This window comes from Sminthopsis crassicaudata, chromosome 3, assembly GCF_048593235.1.
Source record: "Sminthopsis crassicaudata isolate SCR6 chromosome 3, ASM4859323v1, whole genome shotgun sequence".
Lineage (NCBI taxonomy): Eukaryota > Metazoa > Chordata > Mammalia > Dasyuromorphia > Dasyuridae > Sminthopsis > Sminthopsis crassicaudata.
The window spans coordinates 13,188,159-13,213,740 of NC_133619.1; positions in this window are offsets into that span (position 1 = coordinate 13,188,159).

Consider the following 25,582-nt stretch of genomic DNA (forward strand, 5'->3'; position numbering starts at 1 on the left):
ATATATAAGGATCTATTACCCAATTTGCTGCCAGACATTCATCAGTTACCATATGGCCACCCCAAAGAATCCATTTTCAAGTGTTTTATGCTTATTCCGTGTGGCAGTCATAATGGAACAGAGCTTAAGGGCTTGTCCTGGGGGGCTGAGAGAGGATCAACTCACTCTCAAGGAGTTGTTGCACTTTCAAAGCTCTTACCATTAGGAGGGGTGAATTATGTTTCATTCTGCCTCAAAATCATCTGAATAGAAACTAATAAGGGAGTGGGATTATATTTTTCAATGGGCACAGGAGACTATATAATGAAGTTGGAATCTTCCCAGCATAATCAATGCTACTTACATTAGCCCCTTCCAAGAAAGTTGGGTTCTCTTCTGGGTTTCAGATTTTAAAAGGAAGATACAGAGACTAGGCGTGGTTAGGGGAGAGCCACAAAGATGATAAAGAGGTTGGAAAATTCTCTTGTGAAAAAGAAGGGAAATCACTGAAATAATTCAGGCTTAGGACAAAGGTGCTTCATGGGCCAGAGCAGACTCTGAAATGTCCTGGAGAAAGAGGTGCAGGGAAGAAGCAAGAAAATACTGTCACATAGATGTCTGACTAGAGGAAAGGAAAGAAGAAAACAAAAATTTTTAATGTGTGTGTGTGTGTGTGTGTGTGTGTGTGTGTGTGTGTGTGTGTGTGTGCAGGCTGATCATTCAGTGGGAGTGTGAAATAATCAATTAATTTAATTACCCAAACACATGTGAAATGCCTACTATTTGGACTGGGCACAGGGGATGGAAAGACAAAGTAAAACAGTCTGCCCTCGAGAAGTTTATACTCTGCTGAGCCAGAGAATGCTATAGTTACAGAGAAGAATATTAATGGTATTACAAAATGAGACAGAGAGATAAGAGAGAGAAGGAGATAGACACAGACTCTGTCTAGAAGGAGAAAGGAAGGAAGGAAGGAAGGAAGGAAGGAAGGAAGGAAGGAAGGAAGGAAGGAAGGAAGGAAGGAAGGAAGGAAGGAAGGAAGGAAGGAAGGAAAGAAGAAAGAAAGAAGAAAAGAAAGAAAAAGAAAGAAAGAAAGAAAGAAAGAAAGAAAAGAAAGAAAGAAAGAAAGAAAGAAGAAAGAAAGAAAGAAAGAAAGAAAGAAAGAAAGAAAGAAAGAAAGAAAGAAAGAAAGAAAGAAAGAAAGAAAGAAAGAAAGAAAGAAAGGAAGAAAGAAAGGAAGGAAGGAAGGAAGGAAGGAAGGAAGGAAGGAAGGAAGGAAGGAAGGAAGGAAGGAAGGAAGGAAGGAAGGAAGGAAGGAAGGAAGGAAGGAAGGAAGGAAGGAAGGAAGGAAAGAGAGAAGAGAGAGAGAGGGAAGGGGGGAAGGAAAGGAGAGAGAGAAGGGGAAAAGGAGAGAGGGAAAAAAAGAGAAGATAGTACTTGGGAGGGGTTAGGGATCAGATAAGGGCTCAAGCACAAAGTCACATCTGAGCTGTGCTTTTAAGGATTGAACTATTTCTAATATTCTTATAAAATCACCTGAAAATTGTATGTAAAGCATAATTCAACCAAATTTAACAGAAATGTATTTATTTATTTTTGAATGAATGAAAGAAAGAATAAAAATGTGTTTGTAGCACTCAGGATCTGAAAAGCATTGTACCAGATGCCAGGGACCTAAAGACAAAAATGAAACGGCCTTTGCCCTCAAAGGTCTTACATTCTAATTAGGGGAATAAAACATTTATGTGAATACAAAAATAAATGGATAACTCAATCAATAAATAAATACAAAATACTTCAGGGGCAACTGCTGGGCAGCATTAAGAAGGGCTTTATATAACAAGAATCTCTTGAGCTAAACTATGAAGCAAAATAGTCAATCAATAAATATGGATCAAGCACCTACTATGTGTTAGGTACTAGAGGAATAAAAAGAAAAGTAAATTGAGGTTGAAAGGGAAGTGGGAGGTGAGACAGTGAGGAAGTGGGCAGGAGAACTGTACAAATGCATGAAAGGTGACACTATTTCCAAGTTTCAATCTGACCTCAGATACTTATTAGCTATGTGGATGACACACTTAAGCCTGTTTGCCTCAGTTTTCTCACCTACAAAATGAGCTGGAGAAGGAAATAGCAAAACCGTTCCAGGATTTTTGCCAAGAAAACTCTCAAGGGGGTCATGAAGAGTTGGACACGACCTAACAATAACAATGGAAAATGGAAAACGTTCTTTGTCTTCCAGGTGCCTACATCCTAGTGGAGGTTGTGGAGGAGCCAGGCTATTGCAGCAGGTATCTGTATATTAGGTGCTAAGGGAGTAGAAGCAGGAGACACTGTACACAGTAACAAGATTATACGATGATCAATTCTGATGGATTTGGCCCTTTTCAACAGTGAGGTGATTCGGGCCAGTTCCACTGGACTTGTGATACAGAGAGCCATCTGCACCCAGAGACAGGACTATGGGGACTGAGTATGGATCACAAGACAGCATTTTTACTTTTGTTCTTGTTATTTGCTTGCATTTTGTTTTCTTTCCCATTTTTTTCCCTTTTTGATCTGAGTTTTTGTGTGCAGCATAATTGGGGAAATATGTATAGAACAATTGCACATGATTAACATATACCAGATTATTTGCTAAGAGAGGAGATTGGGGGAGGAAAGAGGAAAAAAATTGGGAGCACAAGGTTTACAAGAGTGAATGTTGAAAACTATGCATTTGTTATATTGTATCTAGGTTTTATTGTAACACATGTAAAATGTATGGGATTGCCTGTCATCGGGGGGGGAGGGAATGGAGGGAGGGGGGGATAATTTGGAAAAATGAATACAAGGGATAATATTATTTAAAAAATTACTCATGCATATATAATGTGAAAAAAATTCTAAATAAAAAAAAAAGAAAAAGAAAACAAGAAAACTATGCATGTGTTTTGAAATAAAAAGCTTAAATTAAAAAAAAAAAAAATAGGGGGAGCTAGGTGATAGAGCTCCAGCCCTAAAGTCAGGAGGATCTGAGTTCAAATCTAATCTCAGATACTTAACACTTCCTAGCTGTGTGACCCTGGGCAAGTCACTTAATCCCAATTGCTTCAGCAAAGTAAATAAATAATAGAATATCTGGAACATATCACTAACTAAGTGGCTCCATGATGGATTCCCACAGGAGCTGAACCTCTTTTGATTCTGGGAGGCAGAGGGGAAGGGGCCATGCATTCCAAGTGTAAGGCACAGCAAGGGCAAAGACATCTAAGCTGGAGATGCAATAAATGTGAGAAACCAATAATGTCATGACCATCCGGACTTAATTTTAGGATTAACATAAGCAGAATTTTAAAGTCTATTTTTAGTCAGTGTACCTGATGGTTTTATAGTAAAGAACTTTGAGATTTTGGCTCACACTTTCACAAGCATTCTTTTTATATAATTGTGCAATCTCAGTACCTTTATTTGGAGTCATCATCCTGATTTCCTGTTGGCTTTGGATTTTACTAGCCACATTCTTGAAAAGCTTAAACTATTCTTTCTCAATTACCAAGTAAGGTTAAAAGAGAATAATCTCAAGATGGGTGTCTTAATTTTAAGCAACAGATGTGGTCAGAAAGGGTACCTAAAATTGATTCTAGGACTTGACATCTAATTCCACCAATAACAAGGGATTGTTTCCCCCTCCACCTTATCTCCATTTCTCCAATTAGTTATCATTACTCACTCTAAAGAATGGCAAGTGTTTTTCCCAAGTTTTTATTTCTCTATCTCCATTGCCTAACCCCAGCATTGTCCCATTGTAAGCATTTAATAAACTTGTACTGGATTGCATTGAAATGCAATGAATTGAAATTATTTTCCCTCCAACTCTCTTCATCAAGTAATTTATTCTCTGGGAAGCCTGGCAGAAATATATATGTGACAATATAAAGCAGTGGAAATATAAAGACATTGGCAAATTTAATGGAATCATTCTGTAATATACTCATCAACTGATTAATTTGCTTTATAAATATACTTGTTATTGTATTCTTGAAATCACTGGTCTATAGGAGGGCTAACAAGGTTAATGAATATGACTCAGTTATAAATGGTCAATGTATGTTTCAAGAAACTCTAGCTGGTTCAAAAAGTCTTGTTTGTAGGCAGAGGACAATGATAGAGATTCCATTTTGGGTAACAAAGTTATGTTCATTTTTAAAAGCTACAATAATAACTAAAATTTTTGTATTGCTTAACTTTTTCCATCTCAATCACTAGTGTCAAATAATTCCTAATAATAATAATGGTTCATAGATAAATAGGGCTTTAGGATTTATGAAATACTCTATTACATGTTTCATCTCACTGGATCCTCACAACAACTCTGAAATGTTGGCACTGTTATTGTCATTTTACCAATAAGGTTCTTAGAGGTAAAGGGTCATACAAATGCTAAATGCCCTAGACAAAATGTTCACATCCAATAACAGTGATCTGCCATAGCATCATCATGGAACCCATAAGTCTTATTCTCTCCCTTTTACAGTTGTGGAAACTGAGGCTTAGAGATATAAAAAGACTTTCCTGGAATCTTACAACTATTAAATGACTTAATCAAGATCACTCCCACCCTTACATGCAGCCCTTAAGACTACAGTGTTTTTTTCTTCCATTTCACAATAGTTATCAGGGAGTTTATTCCAATGTAAAATTAACATCATTCTCATCTTTGTGTTTTGCTTTATTTTTAATCCTTTGTGTTTATTTAACCTTCAGGATACCTTGCCTATTCCTCAAGGAGAGAAATGTTGTGGTACACACAGCGCAATCATTATGTTTTTGTCCTGTTTCCTAGAACTGAATCAAAATGGCCTCATTTGGCATCCCATATTTCTGGAAAGCTAAGTTTCGCTTCCCTTCCAGCCACACAAATCTTAGTCACCACATTTCCATTGGGCCATGCCAGCAGTTCCCTTCTCCATGTTAGAGCAGCAGAGTTTTGTTTAGACTTTGTTTATTTTCAAGTGCCATGAAATAATAAGCTGTGGTTGAAGAAAGAGAGAGGCATAGAGATAGAAAGAGAAAGGGGGGAAGAAAGAGGAAGAAATGGGAGAGAAAGAATAACAGAAAGTCAGAGAGAGACAGAGACACAGAGAGAAAGAGAGAGAGAAACAAAAAGGAAAGAGAATAAAGACAAGAGATAGAAAAAGGAAGAAGAGAGAGAAAGAGATGGGAGAGAAAGAATAAAAGAGAGAAAGAGAGATACAGAGAGATGAAGGAGAAAGAGAGATGATAAAGACATAGAGATAGAAAGAGAAACGGGGAAGAGAGAAAAAGATGGGAAAGAAAAAGAGAGAGAGACAAAGGAGAAAGAAAGAAGATAAAGACATAAAAATAGAAAAAAAGGGGGAAGAGAGAGAAAGAGATGGAAGAGAAAGAATGACAGAAACAGAGACAGACAGATAGTCAGACATAGAAAGAGACAGAGAAAGACAGACAGAAAGAGAGAGGGGAAAGAGGGAGAAGAAGGAGGGAGAGGAAGGAAGAAAAAGAGAGAGGAGTGAGAGAGAGAGAGACAAAGACCTACAGACAGAAGAGACAGAGAGAGAGAGAGAGAGAGAGAGAGAGAGAGAGAGAGAGAGAGAGAGAGAGAGAGAGAGAGAGAGAAGGGAGGAGGGAAGGAAGGAGGGAGGTAGAGAAAGTGTTTTTTCTCTTTGGGTTCTATAACTTTTGGGCTGTTTTCTTTGGAAAGGGATGCTTTCTTTTGTGTGTCCTGGAAACTTTGAGGGACAATTTTTTTTTTGTTTTAAAAATGATGAGATCATCTGAAAACCCCAAATATGATATCCAAACTGAAGAAATTGATTTCTTTTGGCTTACTGGAAAGTATATGCATTTGATACTCAATAAACTGAATTATGTGGATGGTTTGCTTAACTCCATAGTCAATGGACTACATAGGGAACGGGAGACTTCAACCTCTACAGAGATAATTCCTTAACTCCATTGGACCATAACCTTATAAACTGGATTTTTTTTTCCTTCATTAATTCCTAAGGCTAGTTCTAGGGATTGTAACTGTTCATGTGATGTTGAAAACTCATACTGACCCACTAACTTGCTGATAATTATTAAGTCAAAATGGAAATTTTTTTCACCTGAGTCGCCATAGTTATAGATATAGCTCAAGAATGGAATTCTCTTTTCAAGGCAGCCTTATAAGATAAAAGAAAAGGGAAACTATGGAAGAGATGGTGCATTTCTTAAGAGTGCTATGTACCAGCACTATGTCTTTTATAGGGGAGATAATAGGCAAGCCAGTCAGCCCCTGATCTCAAGAAGCTTATGTTGTAATGAACAATAAGAACTTCTAAAATGAGAGAAAAAGAGAAAAGGAGAAAATAACCCCATAGGGGGAAAAAAAGGGAGAAGTTTGGACACTGAGCTCAATCCAAAGTAAAGTAAGCACAGTTTGGACTCCTAAACAAAGAGCAGCTTGGATTAGGGAGTCACCAGTCAGGAAAGGGGACTGAGAATTAGAAATTCTCTGATGTTGGGACTGCGGCTATGGAGGAGACAACAAACAAAAACCTCTAATCCCAGAATTGACATAAAAATAAATATACAAGTTTAGTCTTGTGGTCACTCTATAGAAGATAAAATGATTTATTTTGAATTGGGAAGAATAAAAGTCCAGAAATAAAAATCAATAGTTCAAAATTTTCGTTTCAAACTTTCTCAGTTTTCTCTCTACAAAATGACCTCTCCTCATTTTTATGACAATATTTCAAGCAGTAAGGTGGACGGGAGAGGGGAACCCCTGCCACAAAAATTGATAAGCTTTTGCCTATTATCATTTAGTGTATTGATTCCCAGGTTGGGGGGTCACTATCCCGGAGGATGCTAAGATTTAACTCAGTGGGTATTCCAAAATGTTCATTCCATGGCTGCATCTCTTGCTTATTCCAATCGATATCTTTGCAGGAGTTTTTGGAAGCTTGAAAAAATAATTGAAAAATGCAAACAAGTCTCTTTGCTCTGTGGAGAATTGGGTGGGAGGAAGGGAAAGTCTGTGGGGCAAAGACAGGAAGAAATGGCAAAGTTATAAAAGTTAAATAATGGGAAAATATGTTAATTTCTGCCAGAGAGTAACTTGGGAGTAGTAACTAACTCACCATAACTATAGATAGGATGTAAGCTCTATGAGAGTAAGAATGATTTCATTTCTGTCTCTACATCCCAGTAGAGTCTGGCACAATGTTTGTCAGATGGCAAGTCCTTAAGAAATGGATATATTATTTGAAGATGGACTGTAAGAACCCCCTCTCCTATCTCCACCTTTTCCTTATTTATCTGAAATTTGAGTCAAAATAAAGAGATAGGAAATGGGTCTGGGATTTCGGTGATAAAGGGACCTGCTGGATGAGGAAATTTACTGTATAAAAGCAGGTCAGTACCTTCTGGGAAACTTGGCGTCTTAGAAAGTTGTTTATAATCTTAAGAACTGAAATGACTCCCTTAGGATTATTCAGACAACGCATATCTGAGGTAAGACTTGAAGCTGAGTCTCTTCCCACTCCAAGGCAATTCTTTGCCCCTGCTTCATGATGTTTCACTTAATATAAAGGATCTAATATATCCGAATTCCTGAAAACTAGAAAAGGGACTTTCTTAGGATGAAAATGTAAATAAACATCATTTGCCAGAAGTTAAGCTATCAAGCTTGATTTTTTAATTCTTTTTTTTAAAATAATAGCTTTTTTATCTTCAAAATACGTGCAAAGATAGTTTTCAACATTTGCACTTGCAAAACCTTGTGTTCCAGATTTTTCTAACTTCCTTCCCCTAGAGAACAGAAAATCCAATATATGTTAAACATGCAGTTCTTCTATACATATTTCCATATTTATCATGCTGCATAAGAAAAATCAGGTCAAAAAGGGAAAAAATGAGAAAGGGGGAAAAAAGCAATCAAACAATAACAAAAAAAAAGGTGAAAATATTATGTTGTGATCCATATTCACTCTCCCACAATCCTCTTTATAGATGTACATAGCTCTCTCCATCACAAATCTATTGGAATTGCTTTAAATCACTTCATTGTAGAAAAGAACCATGTCCATCACAATTGATTGTCGTATAATCTTGTTGTTAGCATGTACAACGATCTCCTGGTTCTGTTCATTTCACTTAGCATCAGCTTATGTAAGTCTCTCCAGGCCTTTCTGAAATCAACCTGCTACTTGTTTCTTATAGAACAATAATATTCCATAATATTTGTATGCCATGATTTATTCAGCCATTCTCCAACAGATGGGCATCCACTCCATTTCTAGTTCCTTGCCATTACCAAAAGAGTTGTCAAACTTTATTTTTGACCTGCTAAGAACGTATTGTTGACCATATGCATACTCACTACCAAACTCTGTTTCTTTATAAGGGCAATGCTCAATTTACAAATCTGAGACTTTCATGACTTTCATCATCATGGCATTTCCTATCTTCGTAGGGTATTTGGTCTGATCCTTTCTTTGCCCCATCTGCTATTATATCTTTCTATATCCATTTGATATTACTTCTAATTCAGGATTATGATGAATCTGATAATTATTTTGCTGGAATTGGACTTAAAAGGATTATTTTAAAGAGGGGTCCATTTTCTTCCCTCGCATGACTAAAAGGCTCAAGATAGAAATTCCTAATCAAATCTGAGCTCCCTGAAGAAAGGTAGCATATGTGACTGACTTAACTCTTCTCAGAAATACAATAACCCAAGATAATCCTGAAAGACTCATGAGGAAACATTCTATCTGCCTCCAAAGCAAGAACTGATGGAGTCTGAATACAGTTTGAAGCACATTACCATTTTTTTTTTTGCTTTACTTGTCTGTTTCTTCTTTCACAAAATGACTAATATGGAAATATTTAATATATTTTATATAATTTTATATAAATTATTATTAATTTTAAATTAATTTTATTATTAAATTTATTATCATTATAAATTTATTGTTTATTATATTATAAATTTATTATTTATCATTAAATTTAAATTAATTAATTATTAAATATAATTTTATATAATTATTTAATATTTTATAATATAATATTTTCATTATTGCAAAAATAGTACCTATATCAAATCGTTTATCATTTTAGGGAAAGAGGAGATAAGGGAGGAAGAAAATTGGAACTAATTTTTTTACTAATTTTTTTTAAAAGTCAATCTAAAATTTGTGTTTATGTGTAATTGGGGGAAATGTTTTCAAAACCAAAATTTAAAGGTAGCATAACCATTCTTTATATTGGCTCAGCAAAATGTTGCTCAGTTCTTCCCCCTTTTCTCTGACCTTTTGAGAGAGATGCTTAGGACATGGTGGGGTTAAACACCGACTAAGACCAGGCAATATATGTAGTTTGTGTCAGTGGTAGCCAGGTCTTTCTGACTCCTGGCTAGGTCTCTCTTTCCCATGTCATTCTGCCTCATGTGTAATACTTTTTTAATGCAGCCAGCATTTAGATAGCACTTTATGGTTCACAAAGTGCTGCCCATGTTACCTCATCCATTCTTCCCAAAGGTTCAGTTAAATGAATTGACCGTGCTCCTATGAGACATCGTACCCAAGTCCTCCTGTGATGAGCTTGGAAGCTCAAAGAGATGCCAGTGGAGTGCATTTTCTAAGACATCCCATAAAACTAGGAAAAGGCTGCAGATGTCACTCAAGTGAGGAGCTGGATACCTATTGCTCCTGCCCAGTTAAAGTTAAAGGCTTCTGGGAATGAACTATGTTTGCCCACAGAAACTCTCAAAAACCAAGTCATAGAGGGGCTGGATCGTGATGTACATTGATGTGGGTGATGAATTATAGACAGGCTTTTGTAGGCTGGCCTGGGAACTGACCACCCACATATGTCATTGTCTTCATGGGAAAAGACATTCCATTCCACCTTCAGAAGAGCTGATTTACAAATGATCTTTGGAAACAAAAACTACTTATGAGAAAACAAATACAATACACACTCATGCATCTATAGCCATGCTCTTTTCTTCCCTTTACCCCTCCCTCGATCCCTACTTCTCTTTTCTCAATCCATTAAGCATATTCTTGCTTCATGTGACTCCCCATTCAGTCTGACTCCCATAGTCCACTATTTCAATAGTCACTCTTTTCCTAGAGTAGAGTCTGTAGGCACAAAAACTCATCTTCTTGAATTCTAATCTGGCCTCCAACTAGCAGCCTGATTTTGGGAAAGCCATGAACCCTATTCATCTCAGTTTCCTAATGTGTAAAATGAGCTGGAGAAGACATGGCAAACCACTCCAGTGTATTTGCCAAGAAAATCCCCAAAGGGGTTATGAAAAATAGCATATAAATAAATAAATCGAATGGCAACATTTTCTATTAATCAACTTCTGGTCCTCCCTCCTCTGGCTCCTGCCTTGCTGATTCTCAAAGTCAGTTAGGGAAGTTCTCGCCCCACAGTCCAAGGTCCCGGGCATGGCCATAAGGACTTTCCAAGTCTGAAGCCATGCTGGAAATATCTGTGCAGTCTCCAAAGGCTGGCCTCCGGAGGCTCCACCCTGGATAACTCCCTCGCTCTGGTGTCATCTCCAGTTACTGCTCAGCTACAATAAGAATACAGTGACTTTGCTAGAGAAAGTTCTCAATATTTGTGGGACCCTGGGCAGATCATTAAAATTCTCAGGCTACAGGGTCCTTAATAAAATGAGGGAGTTGAAATATAAGGACTCTAAAACCCTTCTAGCAAAAGACAGAGACAGCGAGAGATAGAGACAGAGACAGACAGACAGATAAAGAAAGAAGGGGAGAGAGAGAAAGAGAAACAGAGACAGAGAGACAAAGAGGAGGAGAGAAAGAGAAACAGAGAAATAGACACAGAGAGATGAAGACAGACAGAAAGACAAAGAGAGACAGACACAGAGACACAGAGAGAGAGAGAGAGAGAGAGAGAGAGAGAGAGAGAGAGAGAGAGAGAGAGAGAGAGAGAGAGAGAGAGAGAGAGAGAGAGAGAGAGAGAGAGAGAGAGAGAGAGAGAGAGAGAGAGAGAGAGAGAGAGAGAGGGAGGAGGGGGGAGAGACAGAGACAGAGAGGAAGAGAAGGAGAGAAAAAAAAAACAAAAAACAAAAACAGAGAGACCAAGACAGACAGAGAGACTAAGAGAGACAAAAAGAGAGACAGACACAGAGAGAAACAGAGAGACACAGAAAGAGAGTGATACCACGTATAGGGGTAAGGACCTATGATTTCTTCTGGGTAGAGAATTCCTGATGTAGAAATTCCTACTACAGTGTAAATCTATAATTCAGCTATAATTAGAAGTTGCCTAGAAAACAGAGAAATAATGTAGTTAGCATGCTCTCTGTCTGAATGCTATCCTATCTATATACATGTGAATAGAATCTTCCATGTCATGTATTAATTTTTTTAAATGTGAGAAAAAGAGAGATTAAATGACTTATTTCTGTTCAAAAATTAAAGAGACAGAAATTGGGGGTCCTGGATTCCTCATACAATAGTCTGTGAATAAAGACTATTTTTTGCTTTGGTTTTGGTTTTTAATCTTAAACAGTGAGTTGAAACCTAACCTTAAAATTCAGGCTATTCCCAAATTAATTGTCTTTTGAGAAACAAAAGGAGACACTTCACTGAGGTATAAGATGCTCTGTTTTGTCAGGGTTAAGAGACAGTGAAAATAATGTAATGAACTTTTAAAGTGCTATATTCATTCCTACTCAATTCTAATGTAACTGAACAATTAATTTTTTTAAAGTTTTTAAATATTCATTTTGAGTCCTCAGTTGGCAAATTTTCTTTTTCTTATTCATTCTGTACTTAACTTCTATAATGCAAATTTCTCCCTTTATATTATAGTGGGAAAGTCTATTTTTCCCCATCTTTTATTCATTCCTGAAATTCTTCTTTTCCATTTTAAATCTTTCCTTCTTGAAGAGTATTCCATAGGAAAGGAGATCGATAGATTCTATTTTCAAGCAGCTTTGGGCAGTTGTCAGTTCTGTAAGAATTGTACAGTTTGGGCACATACCCAGACATAGTGATGGCTGACTTTCTTTGCAATATTTCCTAACTCTTGTTTAAAATCCAAGACCATATGAAAGAGAAACCTGTCAGTGCTCACTTAGTTCCAGACTTTTCTGTTCAAAAACAACCTGATTCTGCCTTTAGGGAATAGCACACTTCAATGCCCTTGCCCCCAACTCCACCATCCAGTTGTACCATCTTCATTGTAAAGAGCTATCAAACTTTATCATACGCTTTTACAGCCTCCATTACTTTGGACTCCTTGACTCATAATCACTTCTCTTTGCCCTCCTCTTTGGCCACTTCATTATCAGTGAAAATATTCTTTCTGTCACTCTGATCTCAGTTCTTCAACCTGCCCAACTCCAACGACCATCATCTCCCCTCAGAGCAATATCCATAATTGTATCACAGATTTTCCTCAGCTTCCCCCATCTATCTCTGAATTTTCTCCTCTCACTATAAATTCATTTCCTTCACAGCTCCCACTTCCTCACTCTTGTTCAATATGTTCTCTATTCTTTCTTGACTCTTCTTCCCCCATTTACCTAATCCATCTACTCACTTCTCGTTTCGGTTGCCTCCCTCCTTAGCCTGATCCCCAAGTTCACCCATTTCCATGGCCTAATGAAAATTTTGAGGTTTTCACTGGACAAAATTTCACAGCAGTAAAACAGTTCTGATATAACAGAAATTTAGACTAAGTATAGAACACTGACTGTAACTCCTTAGCCTATCTAATGTAATTCAAATTCATTTGCAACTAAATCAGAGGAAATAATGGGAATATGAAAATTTCATCCCGAAATCTGAAGGACAACTACAACAGAAAGCTTTGTTCTACCCCAAAACATACCATAATTTGGGAGATGAGGAAAGAAAATGAAAAAGTTAAAAACTGCATGAAAAGATCATATTTAAGCTACATCCTTCAAGGAAGAGAAGGGTTCTATCCAGACAATATCTCGCACAGCCAGGAACAGCTCTCGGAAATCATAGAAAACATCCAGAGCAGGTGTCTTAAAGTGTGACAAGTTGTTCCTAAATACATATTTTCCTTTCCTCCAACCTTTAGACCCCATTGTGATCCATACATTTGTCCACTCTCCCTACTGAGGTAAGGGAAGAATGTTTCTTGGGATTGTGAGAGGATGTTCTGCTATAAATCCTATTTTCATGCTATTTAGAGACTTTGCTTTGAATCAATGATGTCTTCTTACTGACTTGAAGAAAAAAGTGGAAGTAGACCCTCAAAGTACCTTGAACTTGGGTTAAATATTCTGGTGACTACATGTGTGAAGGAGACAAAGCTACTACACAAAACAATCCACTCCAATACTTTGCAAATTTCTTGATTTCTTTTCTTTTGACCACTTCTATTTTTGACCAGTCTCAAGATCCACTTTGGGCAGCTCTATTAGCTACTATTCAATTATGGGCTGAATTGTCTGACCTTGTTCCAGAAAGATGCAAAATTGTATTAATTATTTTCACATAGAAATTGACTTTCTAACCGAATATGGTTTCTTATTAATGGCTGGCAATCCTTCTATTCTCTGAATGACTCCTTTTTGAAAAGTCATAAATGTCTCTTCCAGTTGTTTTATTCCTTCCCCAAGTGCCAACCTATATCCTAAGTAGGCAATTTTGCCTCCTACTTCTATTTCATTTAGGCTTAATTCATACATAGTACATTCTCTCAAGTCACCTTGTCCATTAAATGTTTGGGTTTTTTTGGTTTTTGGTTTTTGGTTTTTGGTTTTTGGTTTTTGGTTTTTTTGTTTTTTGTTTTTGTTTGTTTGTTTGTTTGTTTGTTTGTTTGTTTGTTTTTAATCTACCCTTCCCTTCCCCTCCTTTGATCTTATCTGAGAAAAGGAAATTCTGTTTCCTCCCACAATCCTGATCCCTCCACTTGTTTCACCAAGTCAATTAACTATCACTGAGGATAAAATGCTGGATCTGGAGTCATGAAGATTTGAGTTAAATCTAATCTCAGATACTTACCAGCTGTGTGATCTAGGGCAAATAACTTCATTTCTTTCTGCCTCAGTTTTCTCAACTGTAAAATGAATAAAATAACACACATACCTCCCAGATTTATTGTGAAGATCAAATGAGATGTTTGTAAAGTACCTGGCATATACTAGACTTTTAATAAATGTTTTTTTCCCCCTTCTCTACCCTTTCTTCTTTCTTAAGGATTATATTCATAGTCAAGTTAAATTAAGTTAGCAAGCCTTTAATAAGCTTATCACAGGCCCAGGAACTGTGCCAAGTGCTAGGAATATAAATAAGCAGAAAAAAAGGCAACCTATGCCCTAAAGGAGCTTATATTTATTAAAATAGACAATATACAAAAAAGAAACTAGAAGTCGAGGGGTGTCCTCAACTAGGGGACAACATAGAGAAAGTCCAGAAGAATAGGAAAGAGTGCAGCTGAAGAGGATTGAAACATGAATGATTTCCTTTGAATTGAGGTTCTGGGATGAATTGGCCATCAGAAGGAGAGCTTCAGGGGGCAGCTAGGTGGCACAGTGGATAGAGCACCAGCCTTGAATTCAGGAGGAGCCGAGTTCAAATTTAGTCTCAGACACTTAACACTTCCTAGCCGTGTGACCCTGGGCAAGTCACATAACCTCAGCCTCAGGGAAAAAAAAAGGAGAGCTCAGGATCCGAGGTTATTTCCGATGTGTGACATCTTAGGCTAGCATGAGCATCCAGAATGGAGAAATTTTGGGAAGGTTTTAGAGAAATAACGTTAGGAAGGCCAGAAGGGTAGCCTGGAAAGGATCATCTCTGACAAAGTCTCCCAAGTTCTAAAGTTTTCCAGTATGGCCCTTGTTCATAGGAGTCTCTTGGCCAAAAGCCATGCTAACTGAATCTGGGAAGGTTCCTAAGCAGAAATGGTCACTGGGAGATGTTCAGGCTACTAAAGCTATAGATAGATAGATAGATAGATAGATAGATAGATAGATAGATAGATAGATAGATAGATAGATAGATGGATGGATGGATGGATGGATGGATGGATGGATGGATGGATGGATGGATGGATGGATGGATAGATAGATAGATAGATAGATAGATAGATAGATAGATAGATAGATGACAAGCAGATAGATGATTAATAGATAGATAGAGGTATATACACATATAGATAGATAGCTATAGACTATACTTATACACATGTTGACCCTTATATATGTGACAGATTTGATTCTCCTTTCTATTTTTCATTCAGAGAAATATTTTAATTGAGAAATGTATAATTTTCACTGAAAGTAAAGGAATATAAGCTATCCCACATATTAGTTGCCTGTCTTCTAGATTCCCTTTTCATTTCTAGATCTGCTGGTGACTAGCAACTCAAATCCGAGTAATTCCATAGATATAAAACAAACGAACAAACAAAAAAGCTTAGAGATCCTTTTGTCCAAATCCCTTCCTTTTCAGCTCAGGAAACTGACTCCTAGAAACATTGAGTGTCTTGTCTAAGGTTCCCCAGTAGGGAAGCAAAGCCACAGTCCTCTACTTCCAAACCCCATGCCTGACACACTACTAAAATTAAGGATGGCTGGTTATAATTTATCTGTTGTTTGTTTCATTTTTGGACTATTTAAAAATAGCAAAGGCAACAACGGCCACCCAAAATTGAGGAGCATCGATTCTAACCCGTGATCCAATATTGGCTACACAGGTTAAAATAGTTCAGGCCCTAAAATAAATTCTCTTGCACTATAATAGATCGTGTTCTGGGAAAATATGAATTGCAATAAGCAGTTAAACAATGACCCATGACCCGTGTTGCTTCAATTTGCAGGCTATCTTTGGGATCCATCAGTATGCATCATTGTACTCAGTAAACAGTCCTCATGAGTAACTGTGGTTATAAAAATCCATCACCTGACCACTGACCTCCTGGGGATGAATCCCTTCAAGTGAGTCATGCTCTTCAGACAACAGCCTCCCCCGGGCTGCTGGCCATCCAGTCGGGTGCAGGACTTGCCAGCACTTTGAAGAATCTAGAGCCATCTTTTTATCTTGCCATAATGAGGTACTAGAACAAGACTTCAGACAACGGCTCAAGTTTCAGAGAGTCCATGAACATAGTTGGGAGGATGTGTGTGTAGAGAAAATCAAACTTTTATTTTCACTTAACTAGAACTGAAATTTTTAATTTTCTTTAATTAGGAACTTTTTTTTTAATAATTCAGAGGAATCCATAAGTTTTACCAGTCAAAGGGATCCATGACACAAAACCAGTTGTGGTTGATCACAGATTTAACACCAATAGGTACATAGCCCTTTAACCTTAGGAAGTTCCAAAAAATAAAATAAAATAAAGCATTTACAAGTGCTTTATAAAGGTTTGCTGCTCATAACCATCCTATAAGGTAAGTATTAGAATCTTTCCCTTTTGACAAATGAGAAAACTCAAGCCAGTTAAGTCTCTTGTCCAGGCTCACTCAGCTAGCGAGCATCTTTGATCAGTGACTCTGGTCTTCAAGTCTCCACTCCTGGCATTTTCACTTGCTATTCCTCATACTTAGAATGTTCTCCCTCCCTAACCCTCTCCTGACTTCCTCAACTTCCTTCAAGTCCAGGCTAAAATTCCACCTTCCCCAAGAAACCTGTCCCATGCCCCTAATTCTAGTTGCTCCCCTCTGCTGGTTATTATTACATTTATCTTCTATACAGTTGGGACAGAACTGTTTCATGTTGTCATCTTCACTAGACTAGTAGTTAGTGACCTTTTGCTTTTTTTTCCTTGTATGTCCAGCATTTTACATAGTGCCGGGCATACAGTCGGTACTTAATAAATGCTTGCCATCTAAGGCAGGATTTGAATTCCGGATTCACCTGATATTTCATGTCTCAAGTCAAACAGGCTACCAAATGGTATGGCACTGAGCTATCTCTAGATTTGGTTGATTGATTATTGTCCTTTATTCTTGAAAAGGACCAAGATGACATCACTGTGACGGGGTTACATTACAGTGGGTCCGATGGTGGCTAACCGGACCAGTACCAGCTCAGAACTCTCTATCACAATTCAAATAGTTCATGGGGTGGATTCTCTAAATTTGCACTTCAGGATCAAAATTTGCCCCTCCGGATTTAGAACTGAGAGGACCTTTAGAAGCCATTGAGTCCAACCAAGCTATTTTACAGGTGAGGAAACAGTCTCAGAGGGCTTAAACCCAGGGTCACACAGTCAGGACAGCCCAGAGGGAATATCTGGAGCCAGATCTTTTGACTCTGGGTCTAGTATTCTATCCAGGATATCTTATCTGATTTCAGAGGGAACAGCACTACCTTGAAACAGGTACTAGGCTGCAGACTTTTTCTGCTGTTGTTGAATGTTGATAAAGATGTTTAAAGAAAGCCATGAATGTAAAATAACTATCATTATGCTAAAAGCAGAAAGAGGAGACTTGCTCTGACTCATTTTTCAACCTGGGATCAAATTTCTAATCTTTAATTTAGTCAAGTGACAAGACACAGACACACAGGTTACATTTTCATGCTTTCGGGGGGCAGGGAGGGATTGTAAACATTATGTTCATCAATTAAATGAAAAAATGCTTTTAAACGATTAACTTCAAACACTTTAATTTTGTCTGTTGTCCAGGTTGAAAGGAAAAGCTATAATTATACACAATTTCTTTCAATACTTGCTGATAGTCATTTTATCTTAAACAATCTCCCCAGCCCTCCCTTCCCCTGCTCTGTCTCTGTTTGCCTGTCTGTGTCTGTTTCTATCTCTCCATCTCTACCTCTGTTTCTCTGTGTCCCCATCTCTCTGTCTCTATCTCTATCTCTCCTCTCCCTCCATTCTTTCTCTCCCTCCTTCCCTCTCTTCCTCCTCTCTCTCTGTCTCTCATTCTGTCTCTGTCTCTCTGTCATCTCTCTGTCTCTTTCTCTATGTGTGTGTGTGTGTGTGTGTATATCTCTGTCTCTGTCTCTCTCTGTCATCTGTGTGTGTGTTTGTGTGTGTGTATCTCTGTCTCTATATCTCTCTATTTCTTTCTCTCTCTGTCTCTCTATTTCTGTCTCTATCTTTCTCTGGTTGTATCTCTCACTCTGTCTCCATCTCTCTGTCTCTCTTTCTCTGCCTCTCTCCTTCTCTGTCTCTCTGTTTCTGTCTCTATCTTTCTCTGGGTGTATCTCTCACTCTGTCTCCATCTCTCTATCTCTTTCTTTCTCTGTCTCTCTATTTCTGTCTCTATCTTTCTCTGGGTGTATCTCTCACTCTGTCTCCATCTCTCTGTCTCTTTCTCTGTCTCTCTCCTTCTCTGTCTCTATCTCTCTCTGTCTCTCTGTCTCTCTCTCTTTCTCTCTCCCTCTCTGTCTCTGTCTCTCGCTGTCTCTGAAAGCTGCAAGGGTCAGAGCCCCCAGATTTTATCAAAAGGCATTAAAAACCATTCCCACCATTTCTTGACTGGAACCCTTGCTGTCCAATCCATCAACAATCCAGGAGCAGAACTACCATCTAAAGGCCTTTGGTTCACTTTGTTTGAAAGAGACCTGATCCCCCGGGGTGTCACAGCAGGGCCACAGGAAGCCTCCGAATCTCTGGGGAGTTTCCTTAATAAACTCAGCCTGCTGGAGCTCAGAGATGGGAGCCCTCTGGGCACTGGGAGTCTGGAGAGCAGCGTTTAGCGGAAGCATTTAGCCACGTGGATTAAAGGCGGCCTCGGGCACTTCATTTATTGCCTGTAAGGATCCCAGCTGTTTACCTCCTGCTTGAGCTGATTTAGATGGAATTTCACTTTCTTCCTTTTTACTCTTAAACCACATAAAAAATGATTTTCTGTACAATCTACAAATTCATTTGCTTTTAGTCAAAGGAAGTCAGCTGTGTAACCTCTCCAAGAGCTACCGTCTGGAGGGTGGAAGGCACATTTCCTTTGGGAAATGCCCCACCAGTTAGTTCAGTACCAGCAACTAGATGTTGACTATCCAGATTATTATTTTATTTATTTGTTCGTTTGTTTGTTTGTTTGTTTACTTACTTACTTATCTATCTATCTATCTATTTATTTATTTATTTATCTAACTATCTATCTATTTATTCATTCATTCATTCATTTATTCATTCATTCATGTATTTATTTATTTATTTGTTTGTTTGTTTGTTTGTTTGTTTGTTTGTTTATTTATTTACTGGTTTGTTTGTTTGCTTTTTTATTTTGCTGAGGCAATTGAGGTTAAGTGACTTGCACAGGGTCATCCAGCTAAGACGCATTAAGTGTCTGAGACCACATTTGAACTCAGCTCCTCCTGACTTCAGGGCTGGTGCTCTATCCACTGTGCCACCTAGCTGCCCTCCCAGAGGATTTTCTTAAATGTTTCCCAGCCTAGAGTTTTATTTCACAGGACAGAGGAGTAGACTTTTTGTTAATGTTTCTGTTTTCCTAATGATGACCAATTTCATTTTAATAACGGAAACAATTATGAAACCCTACCGATGCAGGCTACATCATTTCAAATTGCTGCTAAATTCATAGTGATAATACAAGCTAATTAATCTCTCATTGCCATTGTCGTGGTTAACAGAGGTCATTTCCAATCAAAACCATGTAAGCCCCAGGTCTAATGAGAAACTGAGGTAACAAAGCCAATGAGCCTTCTTTAAGAAGCAAGGAAGGAAATTGATCAATGATGGATAGAATCAGCTACACCCAGAGAAGGAACTCTGGGAAATGAGTTTGCATTTTTGTTTTTCTTCCCAGGTTATTTTTGCCTCCTGAATCCAATTCTTCCTGTTCTTCACACATATATTGTATCTAGGATATATTGTAACACATTTAACATGTATGGGATTGCCTGCCATCTGGGGGAGGGAGTAAAGAGAAGGAGGGGGAAATTTGGAACAGAAGTGAGTACAAAGGATAATGTTGTAAAAAATTACCCATGCATATGAACTGTCAAAAAAAAAGTTATAATTATAAAACAAAATAAAAAAGAAGCAAGGAAGGAGATAAAAAGGAGTCGCCGGAGCCTCAGATTCATTGTCAGAACAGCCTGAACTGGATGAAATTGATTGCTCATTCTTGAATATCTATTAATAAAATAAATTTTGGGACATCTCGCTTTCAAACTGATGTCACTAATCCTTATGAACAACCCATGAATCAATATTTAAAATCTTTAAGGGGAAATGACTTTTAAAACTAATATATTCACTTCAAATTCACATGAGAGAATGGAAATGACACTGGTTCTCTGGTTAAAGAAGCTGAATTCAAATCCTGCATCTAGCACAGATGTAGATTTGGTAGAAAGTCATATCTACATGTTACATTTGTACATTACCACGTGTCAGACTTAAATAGACTCCCCAAAATACAGAGGACAGTAGCATTTAAGACATTTCTATGTCTGAATATGAGCAGATTTAAAAAGTGGATGCCTCAGCCCAGAGAGAGGAGGGATCCCCTTTTTTGGACTTGGCTCATTTTTCCTTCAAGAATTAAGTCTAGGTCTAGATGATTCAGAGCAATTCCAATAATCTTGGGATAAAGAGAGCCATCTACACCCAGAGAGAGACTATGTGAACTGAGGGTGGATCACAACAAAGCATTTTTACTCTTTTTATTGTTGTTTGTTTACATTTTGTTTTCTTTCTCATTTTTTTTCCTTTTTGAACTGATTTTTCTTGTGCAACAAGACAATTATATAAATATGCTTACATATATTGGATTTAACATATATTGGACTACCTGCCATCTAGGGTAAGGGTGGGAGGAAGAAGGGGAAAATTTGGAGGAAAAGGTTTGTAATTTGTTGAAAAATTATCTATACATATGTTTTGAAAATAAACATCTTTAAAAAAAAGAAGAACTAAGTCTAGGGATATACATATACAAAAATGTGCACATGGAGCATCTAAGTGGTACAATAGATTGAGTTCCAGGACTAAAGCCATTCATCCTTCTGAGTTCAATTCTGGCCTTAGACACTTATTAGCTGTGTGACCCTAGGCAAGTTGCTTAACCCAGTTTGTCTCAGTTTTCTCATCTGTAAAGTGAGCTAGAGAAGGAAATGACAAGTCTTTCCAATATCTTTATTAATAAAACCCCAAATGGGCTTACCAAGAGGGAAACACTGAAAATAACTGAACATCACATATGTGTACATACAAATATATGATATATTTGTTATTATTCTCTGTGTTTTATTGGGTCTCTTGTTTACAGAAATGTGTGTTTGCCCAAAGATTTTAAGTTCAGTGAGATTACTTTGCATTTGAACTCTCCAAATGAAATCTCTGTTTTTTTCTTCTTCCTTGGGGATCACTATCAAGGTCAATGTCTTCTGGGAATCTTGGGCTCTTCCTCTTGCCATTGATAAATTTCTCCAAAAAGCTGTAAGAATTATACACAGTACTTCCTCCTGTACTGTAACCATAGTATTCACTTCCCCAAAGTTCATCTCTCTTCATCATAGCTCACCACTTATGAAAGGAGAAACACAGATGAGGCAGAAAAGAAACCCCAGATGCTCAAACTACAAGTGGTAGTTTTGTTTGAGGCCTCCATAATTGGGAAAGAGGTATTAAGAAGGGCATTGAAACTCCATCTCCCAGAGAGAAACAGGAATGAGGACAGAGATTTACAGAAGGAAAGATAGAGACAGAGAAACAGAGGCAGAGACAGAGAGAAAGATACCTATAGAGGAAGAGGGAAAAGGAGAGAGACAAAGAGACAGAAAGAGAGAAAGACAAAAAAAGACAGAGACCTAGAGAAGAAGAATGAAAAGGAGAGAGACAAAGAGACAGAAAGAAAGACAAAACAGACAGAGAGAAAGAGACGGAGACCTAGAGAGGAAGAGGGAGGAGAAAATCAAAGACAGAGACAAAAAGAGAGAAAGACAAAAGAGACAGAGGGAGAGACAGAGACCTAGGGAGGAAGAGGGAGAAGGAGAGAGACAAAGAGACTGAGAAAAAGACAAAAGAGAGAGAGAGAGACTGACCAACAGATGGAAAGACATCCAGAGAGACAGAGAAATGGAAAGGGAGACAGAGACAGACAGAAGAAAAAGTTACATGGCACATCCATAGAGTGGCTGGCTCTTGCCTCTTCCTTGTTCAATTCTCTTCAGTCTCCTTCCTGGAGGCTCTCATGGGATCCAAGTGTAGGCCTTTACCTCCAAGCTCTTCATCTGTGAGCCAGAACTGAAGACCCCCAGCAGTGGCCCAGGGTCCTATGGATCAAGTGGGACTCCCAACACTCAGCCTTTAGACAAATTAGTTAACTTCCCAGAGCCTCAGTCTTCTAATCTCTAAAATAAGTGAACCAGATAGATGACATCCTTGCTTTGATCCATCTCTTTTCTTTAATCTTATAAACAATTGATAATTGCTGATTATAAACAATCAAGTCTGATCAGAAATGACAAATGTCAAGAAACCCATATAATGACCAATACACAAACGACAGGGGATGGCAGTTCTTTCATCATGTTAAGAGAAAAGAAACAACTTTTTTAAAAGCAAAAAGTCAAAAACTAATCATAGAATAGACTAGTCAGTCATGTGCCTTTAGAAACGAGACTGTTCATTACATCTTTATTCATGGGTTGCTCTGGTGTCCAACAGTGGCCGATCAACTCGGGATTCTCTGTCCAGGTCAGACCCCAAAAGTCCCTGTGAACAACTGGCGTGGATTCCCTGACTGCACATGTCACATTTTCTTCCTAGCCAGCTCCATTCTGCTTTGCTCAGAGAGCTCGGCTCCTTCTCTGATGAGGGCGCACCGTGCTGGACCGTCCGGCGCCAGCTTCTCCGTGTTCTTTATTCTCTGACCCACCAAGTGGCCATATGGTATGAGACAATCACAGAGAACCCAGTGGTAAAAGGTATATCCAAATGCATTAACTCTCTACTGAGTAAAGGAAGATGCTGGCACTTTCCCAACAAGTTAAAATTAAAGTGGTCTTAACAACTTGGGGAATTAGGGAGCTCATTTAGAGAGAGATTTGAGCTAATCCATTTGGGCAGAGAACAATTTCATCAAGTACAATTTAAGCTTTTGCATTCTCAGCTGATGAAGACAAGGCCCTCATTACCTCCCCAGGGTCAGGGCCTATGTTTTTGTCTTAGTTTAAATCCCCAGCATGTAGCCCAGTATTTGGCACATAGTCAGTACTTGTTGACTGTCATAGGTGCTGTTGATTTATCTACAAGCCGGCAGGTGTGATGCTACATTTAGAAAGACTCCATGGGGTCTTGGGAGAGAAGATAGAACACTGAATTTGGGATTAGGAGTTCATATTGCACCTCAGATACTTATCAGTTGTATGACCCTGAATAAGTCCTTTAACCTCTATCAACTTTAGTTTCCTTCTTTACAAGATGATAGGGTTAAACTTGATAGCTTCTAAGGTCCCTTCCACTTTTAAATTTAGCAGATCAAATTTCTAGGTACACCAATCCTTGGAGATGGTTTGCTCCAGACTTACCCATACTGCCCTGGAGCCTTGAGGCAAAGCAGACATGTAAGACTGCAAGGTTGTAGAAAGGGGATAGGAGGAGAACTCCTCCCTTCCCTCTGCTCAGCATCTTCCCCCCCACCAATTTGTATATTTAAATTTTAATTAATGAATATTATATATATATATATATATATATATATATATATATATATATATATATAATTTTTGAAACTCCTTGATCAACTTTTAAAAATCCAGCATAGAATAGAAAGAAATGAAATGTAGGAACTACCCAGCCATAGCTTTTCCAAAGCCACGTTAGCCAAGTCCTCAGTAGCATATTGTGTTTCAGACCCTGAAGTTAAAACAGCTAAATGGGGGCTTGGATGAGATCCAGAGGAAAACAACTAAAAGGAGAGAAGACTTGGAGAAGTGGTCGGTATCCACAAATCTGAGTTTATTTAGAGAAGGAAAAAAGTAAAAAAGGAGGTTAAGTGAGGACTCAGGAATACCTTCAGACATTTGGGAAATGGATCACTGATTACCCCCCCCCAATCCCACTTTCATTGTGGCCTCCAGAATGAGGGGTTCACTGAGGGGCCAGAAATCCTCTTACTGTAGGAGCCATGATTGGATCCAAGAGAAGGTAGGGCCTCTTCTCTGACTCTTTGTAAACCAAGTGTAGATTACCTGGATATTATGAGGACAAGCTTTCCCAGAAGAAGGAAAGTGCTGCATTCAATCACCACTGGTGGACTGGGACTAGGTTTTTGCCTTTCTTTGCATCCACAGTATTTAGCACAGCATCTGGCACACAATAGGTGTTTAATAAATGCTTTTTGACTTGGTGATAAGTGTAGCTGAAACCTCTTCTCATTTCCAACTTGGTGACAAGCCTAGGAAATTTTACTGGAGAACTTTGAAATGCAAAGATCTGTATATATTATACCAACTGTATACATCTTTTTTTTTCATTCTTTTTTTGGGGGGGAGAGGCAATTGAGGTTAAGTGACTTGCCCAGGGTCACACAGCTAATAGTAAATATCAAGTGCCTGAGACCAAATTTGAATCAATCCTCCTGATTCCAGGGCTGGTAAAAGTTCCCTCATGGTACTCTCGTTATCGTGCCTATAAAATGTCTGTTCCATCACCTATACTAGGATTAATAAATGTTTTGAAAATGAAGTAAAAAAGTTTGATTGTACTTGAGGACTAGGTCTCACTCAAAATGGTCAGGGTTAGTTGAAATCATTAAGGTGGTAGGCTAACTCTATCCACTGCACCATCTAGTTGTCCCCAGCTGTATACATCTTCATTAACATAAGGTAAAAGATGAGATTTTTGCACACAAATTGAACAGCTAGTTGACCAATTTGAGAGAGATTAAAAAGTTAGATATCAAACTTCCTGATTGAAAGCAGAGGAAAACTGTTTTTTTTTTTTCCCAGAATGAATGACCTTTCTTTAAACCAAGCTTCAACCTTGAGGTTAAAAAAATGAAAACAGGCTCCATTTCGTTCTTTGGCCTGGAAAATCCATCTAGCTGTATGTTCCTCTCCTGGCGTTCCTCCTCCTCCTTGGGCCCCACCTGTGACCTATAACCCTGCTGAGTTCCTTTAAGTACACTGTGCTCCCCAGTCTCTGTTGGACCACTTATCTGAAGCTAAATGGAAAGGCCACAAGAAAAGGACTTTCTCAGAAGCTCTCCGGCAGCTCAAACGCAGCAAGCCCCTATGGAATCACAGGTCAGAATGTACAGATTTTCAGAGGCCTAAGTGAAACTGGGAGTGTTAAGTACCTAATTCCCCACAATGATTTTCTTTACTTTGGTCAGAGAATCATTCAAGTAGAAAGTTAAAAAAAATATTAGGGAAAATACTGGTAGCAGACCAACAGACCACTGGACTAGGAATCTGTCTCTGGTAGAAAGTAGCTGTGGCTTTCCTTTCTGGCTTCCTTCAGGGCTCACCTTCACCTTCCTGATCTCCTAAAGGCCTTCTCTGAGGTGATTGTCTCTGATTTATCCTGTTTGTATTTGGCCATGGGTATCTCCCATTAACCCATGAGCCCCTTCAAGGCAGACTGTGATTTTCCCCTTGCTTTGGATCCCCAACACTTGGTACAGTGCCTG